Here is an 8187-nt window from a genome sequence, read left to right on the forward strand (position 1 = left end):
CTAAGCCAGGTCTTTACACATGCCTCTACCCGAGAGGTTGTTTGTGTATCTGCACTGCAGGGATCAGAGCTGTTGGTTTATCTCTAAGGGTCAAGGATCAAAGCTGAGTATTACAATCCTGCTAAGAGTGTTTATTCCCACATATAGTATTGGCACTGCAGCCATTCCTGGAGTCCCTCTTTGGAAGTAGTGGCCCTGTGAGGGGGACAGACAGCCCCAGAAGCACTCCAGCCTAGCTCTGACAGCATGCACCAAGCCTGGCTGGGTCAGGAGCTGTCTGAGTGTCGAGCAGGGGGCATATTCCTGCCCCGTGGAGCTAATAACTTCATTTCATAGAATCATAGAATCATTTAGGTTGGAAAAGACCTTTATCATCTCAGGTGTCTGCATCAAGCAAGAAACAAGTTTGATAACTACAGTGTGTCAGGTATCAAACTTTGTGATTAGTGGTGTCACCAGTGCTTCAGAGTGTGATTGATTGCAAAAGGATGAAAAGAAGTAGAAATAATACATCTGTTTCGGGCACCCAAGCCAGCACTTGAAGGAGAGTGCTGCAGACAAGTGGAGACTGGGAAGGTGCTCCCAGAGACGAGGTATCTCAACTGCCTTTGCCTAATACTCCCACTGATGTGACAGAAAAGTAGTGGGAGCACTGTGATGAATTCCTCAGTGTATCTTGGGTATACACCCTCATCACATGGCTTAGCACATGGCATTATAGCATTATTAATTGCTTTGACTTTGACAAAACAGAAAAAGGAACCTCTAATCCAAGAGACTTCATTTTTTTCTGGTTTCCAGTATATTACCTTTTCTTTGGTATCTATTACAGCTGGAACCAGCACGTCTACACCACCAGGAAAAAGGTCATTAATCAGCTACTTCCTTCTACTTTTCTGCAACCATGTGCATATTACAGTTTGAAATATATCCCTGACAAATTAAAAGAAGTGTTGGAAAGAGTCCATGGGAAACGTAAGTTCAGTAACCAGATCTGTAGTGTACAACATCTGTCAAGATAATGTGATCTCTCCATGGCTTTGATGTGATGGAAGGGGGCTGCTGAGTTCCCCTGAGAAAGTTCCCCTTCTCTCTCTTTATTAATCAGATCTGAAGGCAGCCCCAACACAAAGCTTTTCTAAAACAAAACTCTGGGTGCATGAGCAACTGAATGGATCCTTGAAATGGCACAGCTACTGAATATCACCCAGTTCCCAGCCATCCCTGGAAATGTGGAACCCCTTGGGCTGAGAGATCTGATAACTGTGCCTTTCCTGTGGAGCTCCAGGCTCTCAGGGAAGTAAGAGTTAAAGGAAATGTGCCCTCTCTTCTGAACTGGGCCCTTGCAGGAAAGGCAGTGATCAGAGCACAGATAGCTGTGCCTTGATCAAAGCTGCCTGTTGCTCCTGGCAGGTCAAGCAGTGGGAAGCAGGGCTGCCCCTGAAATGATGCGTCTGGTGCCAGCAGTAGGGAGAAGGCAGAGGGATGGACAACTCCTCCTTCAGCATCTCCTCCAGGCGGGGCTGGGACTGGTCCTTGAGGGGACGCTGCAAGGGTCATTTTCCTCCCCTGGACAAGATGAGGGATGAGGAATAACCCTGCCCTCTGCCCTCGCACACGAGAGGGGAGCAGCCCCGTCTCAGAGCAAGAGAACAGGAACAGAGCAATAATTCCTGCTGGTGGCTGTTCTGTGTCCGTGGCATAAGGCTCCTGGGTGGGAGGGAGTGGAGGGATGGGCTGGAGCCAGCTAGGGAGCTCTCAAAATGAGGCCCTGGGTCAGAGAGCGGCCAGCCATCCTTCTCCTGGGCATTTTCCCTGACTGTTTAGAGCCAGGGAATTCCCTCCTTGCCCCTGGCAGCCCTGACTTGGCACTGCGGGTTCCCTTCTCATGAGGCAGGTGATACCAGGTCCCGTCCCTGTAACCCTCTGCAGCACGGCATTTCCCTGCCCATCCCCACAGTCCCAAGGTTGCAGTTACCCAGTCCACGTTTGGCTCAGCCCTTTGTCTTTCCAAAGGAGATGTCTTTTTCTTTATAACCCAGCCCACGGATCCCTTCCTAGCAGACACTGTTTATTATTGAAGTGCAAGCCTCTCTGGGCTACCCTTACATACCTGCTTGGGAAGGGCTGTTCCCGGCTTCTCCTGCTACAGGAATCCACATGGATCAGAGCTGGAAAAGGGTTAGTTGGGAAAACAGAAGGCAGATCTGCTAGCTCCCCCCTTGTGAACTGGGAAAAAGGATCTTCTTGCAGGCTGCCACCTCATTTCACATGGCTCAGTGCGGAGCCAAATGGGAGCACAAAGCTGGGGGTAAACCCTGGACTAACGTAGGCTTTGAAGGCCAGGGACCGCAGGGAAGGAGGTGTTACCAATGTAGCAGTGGTGCAAAGAGTTGTATGTGAATAAGGAACATAGAAAGGCCAGAGGAAGTATTAGTCTGCAGACTCATGAGCCTTGAGAAAGTGATCTCCTGGGTGTTTATGCTCAGGCAATCCCCTGCGAGACTGGGAGTGCTGGTTCCCATGACTGCTCCAGCAATGTCCCTGACAGGAGGTGTGTTTTGCTCTTCAGACTTGAGTGGCTTATAGGGTCATGCAGGGTGGCTGCCTCCAGGGGCTGCCGTCCCCAGGGCTGGAGCATATGCCAAGCCCAGATAGCCACTGACGCCCAGGCAGGGCGTCCTCGCTTAGCTGACTGAGGAGCCTGTGCTTGCCATGCATAAAGCCTCATCAGTCTCTGATAGCGACCAGAGAGATGAATCAGCAAAGGATGCAGCCAGAGTGTGAACAGCAATAGCAGAAGAGCAGCACATTCATGCCCCTGCATCTGCACCGTGGTTACCTGGGTGAGACCATGTCTGTCAGCTGGACGTGAGCACCATTGCTCTGGGGCTGGTGTTGCTCCTCTGGAGAGCAGCTGGTGAGGGATGATGAAAGCAGTGTCCTGAAAGATGCATCCCCTCACACAGACTTCATCCAACAGCTACCTCAGGAGTCTGGAAGTAGGTGTTGCTTGCTGAGGCCATGGGGAGAGAGCAAAACCATTGCAAGGGGGAGAAACTGGAGCAAGGCTTGTAAAGGGCTGAAGACTCAGCTAAAATATACAGCACAATATAGCCTACAGCCCAGTCCGTGTCTGTGTTGAGGTTTAAGCCCAGCCAGCAGCGAAGCACCACGCAGCCGCTCACTCACTTCCCCCCCCCTCAGTGGGATGGGGGAGAGAATGGGGGAAAAAAAGGTAAAGCTCATGGGTTGAGACAAGAACAGTTTAATAAAACAGGAAGGAAGAAAATAATAATGATGATAACAATAACAATAATAAAATGACAATAATAATAAAAGAATTGGAACATACAAAACAAGTGATGCACAATGCAGTTGCTCATCACTCACTGACCAATGCCCAGTTAGTTCCTGAGCAGCGATCCCCCTCCCCAAGCCAACTCCCCCCAGTTTATATACTAGGCATGTTGTCACATGGTATGGAATATGCCTTTGGCCAGTTGGGTCAGCTGCCCTGGCTGTGTCCCCTCCCAACTTGTGCCCCTCCAGCCTTCTTGCTGGCTGGGCATCAGAAGCTGAAAAATCCTTGACTTTAGACTAAACATTACTTAGCAACAACTGAAAACATCACTGTGTTATCAACATTCTTCTCATACTGAACCCAAAACATAACACTATACCAGCTACTAGAAAGAAAATTAACTCTATCCCAGCCAAAACCAGGACAGTCTGTGAGTAGAGAGCCTGGGACCAGGAGAAGCCCCAGGGAAGAAGTAAATTAGAGAGAAGTTTACTCTGGGACTTAACTGTGCTTTCCCTGTCTCTCCTCTCATTTCAGGTTTCTGAGCTCCAGCCAGGGCTGGTCAGTGGCAGACAGTCACATGGATGTCCCTTCTTTAAGCAATGGGGCACTTCTGCTGTCCCCTGTCCCTCCAGGGAGACCTGTGCCACCTGTGGGGAACCTCCTCAGCTTGGCATACCTGTGTGGTACCCAGCAGCACAGGATGAGCATCCACCAGTGGCAGCCCCCTGCTGCAGCCTGCTCACCACAAACGCTCTGCTCCTTGCAACGGGACCCCCTGCAGCCCCATCTCCATATTCTGGCAGCTGGGCAGGTGCTGGTGCAGCAGCCACCCATCTCATTGCACATCCCATCTGGCACAGGGACAAACGCAAAACACGGGGCAGCTGAGCTATAGGGAGCTGTGGCAGCCCAGAGCTCAGGCGGCAGTAATGCATATTCCCTGTTAGCAGGTGAATGATGCTGTGCCCAGCATCTCACTGGTGGAAGGGGCCACCAGGGACTGCTGTGAGCAGCACCCCAGGGCAGGTAGAAACGCAGGGGGATGCAGACAGGGTGGCCTCGTGTCTTTGGCTCCCCTTCTCAAGGCTGCCAACCCAGCAACAGCAGGATGCCGAGAGCGGAGGAAGCCCAGCAGTTCATCTGGCAGAAACCTCTGCTGAGAAGCGCAGGAGAGGCCCAAATGAGCAAAGAACGGAGGAATAGCCTGTGAGTCAGTGTCCCTGCTGTCAGCTTGGCCAGAGCCCAGGGCGTGGGAGGAAGGGAGTGAGGCAGAAGGGTTGGGATGCAGAGTGCGTCTGGCTTTCATATTTGCTGACTTACTTGTGGTCTGGAGTTTTCTTTTTACCTGCAGGACTTGGTTCGGCACTCAGGTAAATCTTGTGTCAGGCATAGAGCCGTTCAGGTGTGCAGGAGGGCTGAACAACGTAAGCATGTCCTGGCTGTTGCCTACCCCTTCTCCCAGCAGCAGGAGTTCCTCCAAGGGTGCTTGGGGCAGACAGACCCCTCTCTGCATCTGGCAAGTGAGCATCAGCTGTCCTGGGTAAGCTCAGGACAGCCCCCTGTGCCCAGATATCCTGTGCCAGGGCTCATGGCCTGCCTCTGTCACCTCTGACGCTGTGTGGGGATAGCCCCAACCTAACCAGGCTCCCTGCCAGCGTAGCATGGGCCAGGAGTTTAGGCACTAATTGCATACCTGACCTGGAGGTGAGATGACACATGTCCCATAGCTCTCTGCTGAGGCACCCAAGGATGCTCCAAGGGCATCACAGCTGCTGGCCACCAGGCAGGACATGTGAGGGGAAATCAGCCTCGTGCTAGGTACGTGGTTCCTCCATGCAGACCTCCTGTGATCCTCCTCATTGTAAGTCTTACCACCCTGGGGACCCCCTGACACAGGTCCCACTCAGCCCTGATGAACGAGGAGCCTCAAATCCATCTCAAATAAGACCAAAGCTGGAGCTGCCTGCCAAGGCTTAGCGATGCCTTGTGGGCCATCATCTACGCAGAGGGAAAAGCCAGGAAGCAACCAAATGCTCAGAGAGGACAACAAACACAGAAGAGAAAAGAGTTAAAAATGTAGGAACAGGGACTGGGAGGATGCCCCAGAAAGCAGAGCATCCCCACCACGCTCATCATTCCCAGAGCTGCTGGATGCTGCCCCATGATGCTGTGTCCAGGGGTATCCACGGATGAGGGAGTAAGAAAAAGCCCTACAGTCTATGGGTCTTCTCACCCCCCTGCCCAGCCGCTGTGGGATACTGGGTTTGATGGACCTCCAGTCTAACCCAGTCTAGCCTCATTTCAATTTTCATGAGCTAATTTCAATTTTAAAAGCTCCCCTGGAATTATATTGCTTTCAGAAAATGTTTGGCCCACGTGCTACTGGCCTGCAAGTCCCTGGTGAAACCAAAGGGAAATGTGTCTGCAAAACCTGAGGAATATTTATCAGGCTGATTTTGAGTTCAGGTCATCATCAATTACCTTGACTTGTCTTCCCCTGCTCCTGCCAATTTACCAGGGCAACATGTCGGAAACTCTCCTCATTTGGAGAGAACAGGATGTAATTAGCCAGATAATCTGCTGATTCTCCTGTCGAGCTCTGTGTGCCTGGTCTCTGACATGGGCAGTGGCTGTGCAGGCTGGATCAGACCTGATTTCTGGTGCTGTTTATGCACTTAGTGCTACGTAGGCAGGAAGAAAGATGCTGTCCTGCCCTCAGGCAATGACAAATCCACTTCTTGGATCATTCTTCAAGCTGCAACCCCTGGGGTGAAACCATCTGGGTGCTTTTGTTCTGGGGTTAGCTTCTTTGCAGAGGCAACAGGATTCCCAAGGGTATGCGGATACCTATTTTTGAAAAGGATGGGGATGATTTATTTCCCTAGGGCAGCTCATTTCTATTTTCTCACTGTGTCCATCCTTGCTGCTTTATTCCAAATCTCTAGCTAAGGTCAAGCAACTCAGCCACAAGGTGCAGCACAGCAAGGGCTCAGTCACAAGTTACTGGGTGCAGATGGCACCACATAAGCGATGCCTGAACGTTTTAGCTGGTAAGGGAAATTTCAGGGAATACCCAATGCTGCAGAGTCCTTCAGGAGACAGAGGAGAGTTGTTTTCTACTAAGTGAGTCCTGAACCTGCAATTCAACCGATGAAAAGGGATGCTGCATGTTGCATATTACACTCTTCTCCCACTCACAATGCAGCAAAGACCCCTCAGCACTGCTGTGGGGGCTGTACAGGCTGCCTGTGACACTGGGACAGTACTGTAGGTCTATGATTGAGTTGTGCCTCCCTTAATTTCCCCGTCACTGGGGTGGAAAGGCCATACTGTGTATGTTGGGCTGATAAGCGCGTGCCACCTTCCACCCTGGGGAAAGATCCTGCCTCAGAGATGGGGGTGCAAGTGCCCTGTGTTTCTTTCTAGGATCACAGTTGAACTGTGTATCAGCTCCTTGAGTCTCTGGCTGATCAGTCAGTGGGTAGGTGCAGAGTTGCTAGCAGATGAGAGCGGCAAGGACCAGAGCAGGGTGTCACAGCAGGGCAGTTTATGGGGAGCAAGGGAGACCAAGAATCCAAGAGAGGCTGGTGAGGAGACAGAGCAGGGGCTGTGAACGCCTGTCCCACGTGGAGAGAGGGACAGAAGCATGACAACAGGTCAGGGCAGCGAGCACCAGGTTCTGCAGCACCCAGCACTGGTAAAGGCCCTCCTGCTGCCAGGCTCGGGTCTCTCTGCAGGCCTCCTGCTGCCAGCCTGCTAGGAGCTCCCTGGGGAAATATTCCAGCCTGTTTTCCTGGTTTTGAATGCAGGGGTTATCGCACAGTTTTCTGTCACTAAAAAATGAGCAGGCAGCAGTGCTGTGTGAGCTGTGCCAGGCAAGAGGGACTGCAGCACTGTGACTGGCAGCAGAGAGAGGTGGCAGAGGAGGGATTCAGCCAAGGGCACACTTTCTGTGCTGAGGACTGTATGCAGCCGATCTCCTTCTGAGGGCCAGGCCAATATTGAAGCACGTTAGGAGGGACCACCAGACCTGCATGAGGGTAGAGCCCAGGCTGGGGCAGGGGTGGCTGGGGAGACCAGGATGCACGAAGCTGACAGTGTCCGAGCAGAGGGCACAGCCAGACACCATCACCTGCAGCTCCCAAGCAGGGGCTGCTTCGCCAAGCTGGGGGGAAGACAAACGCCATCCCCACCCCCAGAAACCACATTTTCTTTCCCCTCCTCCTCTCTGGAAGTGTCTCTGGGTGGGCTCCAAGACGTCCCTCAGCAACTGCGGGTTTTGGTCGTCACTCCTTGATGGAAGGCGAGTGCCAAAGGGCTGGTTCACAGCAAGGCTGGCCTTTGCCGAAACAGCGGATGGGCATCTGGAAATGCAGCACAAGCACGTGGCAGCTAGGAAGCTTATCAAGAAAATACAACTTTTTCCTACACTGGAAATCCCCGGGGTTGCACCAAAGTACTACACGCACCCCGAGGTCATCTGGGAAATGCCTGTGTGTGGGACATTCAGGCTTTCCCCTCGCCTCCACTGGGTCCTGGCTGTCCCCTGTCATGGCGGGGAGCGCCGCTCTCCCCTCCGCCCTCTCCCTCCTCGGGGGCTGCCGGTGAAAAGGCCTCTCTCCCCCCCGCTCCCGAGGCGCAGGCATGTGGGCCGGCAGCGCTGCCGCAGCCCCTGCAAGCGACCGGCTCCCACCGCTCTGCCTGAGGAAGATCCACTTGGCAATGGCGGATCTTCTCCACACAGGTGCCGGCGGACGGGGCGAAAGGCTGGGGAGGCAACGAGGGGCTCCCGAAGCCCTCCTGGAGCTGCCCTCTCCGCCTACCCGCACCCCGGACCCTGCCTTCTGCTAGGCTGGCTGACGCTCAGGGAGCGGGGGCCC

The sequence above is a fragment of the Haliaeetus albicilla genome, chromosome 9 (assembly GCF_947461875.1).
Source record: "Haliaeetus albicilla chromosome 9, bHalAlb1.1, whole genome shotgun sequence".
NCBI lineage: Eukaryota > Metazoa > Chordata > Aves > Accipitriformes > Accipitridae > Haliaeetus > Haliaeetus albicilla.